The sequence below is a fragment of the Tupaia chinensis genome, unplaced genomic scaffold (genome assembly GCF_000334495.1).
Source record: "Tupaia chinensis unplaced genomic scaffold, TupChi_1.0 Scaffold000221_1, whole genome shotgun sequence".
Lineage (NCBI taxonomy): Eukaryota > Metazoa > Chordata > Mammalia > Scandentia > Tupaiidae > Tupaia > Tupaia belangeri.
Genome location: NW_006159696.1, coordinates 706,107 through 707,302, shown reverse-complemented (window position 1 = coordinate 707,302; position 1,196 = coordinate 706,107). Strand labels below are relative to the sequence as shown.

The window sequence follows — 1,196 nt, the reverse complement described above, 5'->3', positions numbered from 1 at the left end:
CCATCGGGGCTCCCTGTGTGCCTGGACTGTGCCCTGCCTCTGACATCACGGCTGTCACTGAATGAGACGAGGACAGCACAGGAGACAGGAGGATCAGGGCTTTGGCCTCCGGGAGCGCAGGACAGGGCAGCAACACCTGCAAGCTTCAGGGAGTGTGCTGGAGTTAGGTGTGGGGATCTGGGGGCTGCGGCTGCAGTGCGTGAGGGCATGGAGTGGCCCTGAGCGGCCCTATGTTTCAAAGGGGGCAGATGGGGCCCAGGACAAAGTGAAAATGAGGGGCCCCTTGTTCACAATTACTGAGAATTTCGAGACAGGGTTAGCAATGCAAGCCCACCCCAAGGGCTCCCAGGAAGCCAGTCCTGATTAAGCCCGTCCTGGCAACTGCGAGGAAGCAGGCCAGACGAGAGGAGGACCTCGATTCTGGGCTCAGGCGTGCCCTGCTGAGAAACCGAGGCAGCCCCACGGGGGGTGAGGGGGAGCTACCATAGAGTGCCCAGGGAGAGCTGGGACTTTGCCATTGCTCTGGGGAGGACGATGCAGGAAGGGGGAGAGGAGAGAGGGAAGCTCGCGCAGCCAGGCAGCTCTCAGGCGCGCTCTCCCACACCTGTCTGTTCTAAGGAGTTCTCACAATGTCAAGTGGAAATTTACCCAAGCACAGTCTGGAGTCAAAACTCCTGTGAAATGTGCGATGTCACAGCCGGACGTTTCTGTGCTGTAAGGCTTCTCATAGTCTTTAGTAAATTACTTAGGAAAACCTTTGAGAGGGAGGCCCTGTAGGAGCGCCTTCCCAAACTTGCTGAGCACAGAACCCCTTCCCAGGGAAGCGCGGCTTCAGGTGCGGCTGAAGTGCGGTGCTGCCCTGGAAGCATCTCTAAAACACTTTTGGAGTCTGTAAAAGCCTCGCTGGCCACTGCCTCTGAGAAGAGATGGCGAACAAATCCCAGCTTGCTTGCCGGCCTCAGACCGCGGCTTCCCCGAGAGCCACGCCAAGGACTCTGAGGCTGTCCTGGCTAGCAGGGAGGCACTGTGTGACCACTGGCAAGGCCTGCCGAGGGCCGGGAGGGGACTGCTCCTGAGCGCGGTCCCTGTCCTGGAGAGAACCACTAAGTACACCTCGAGACACGGCCGGGCACGGCCCAGGCCCAGGGCATCGCGGGTACAGACCTGGTGCGCTGGGACGTTAAAGCCCGCCGACC

The 1,196-nt window shown here is 60.2% G+C and overlaps 1 protein-coding gene across 1 annotated transcript in view; it reads right to left on the bottom strand.

Moving 5' to 3' along the window:
• Window positions 1-1,196, bottom strand: part of FRMPD2 (FERM and PDZ domain containing 2) — a 113,884-nt gene that overhangs the window by 80,404 nt on the left and 32,284 nt on the right. The gene's annotated exons all lie outside the window — the stretch shown is intronic.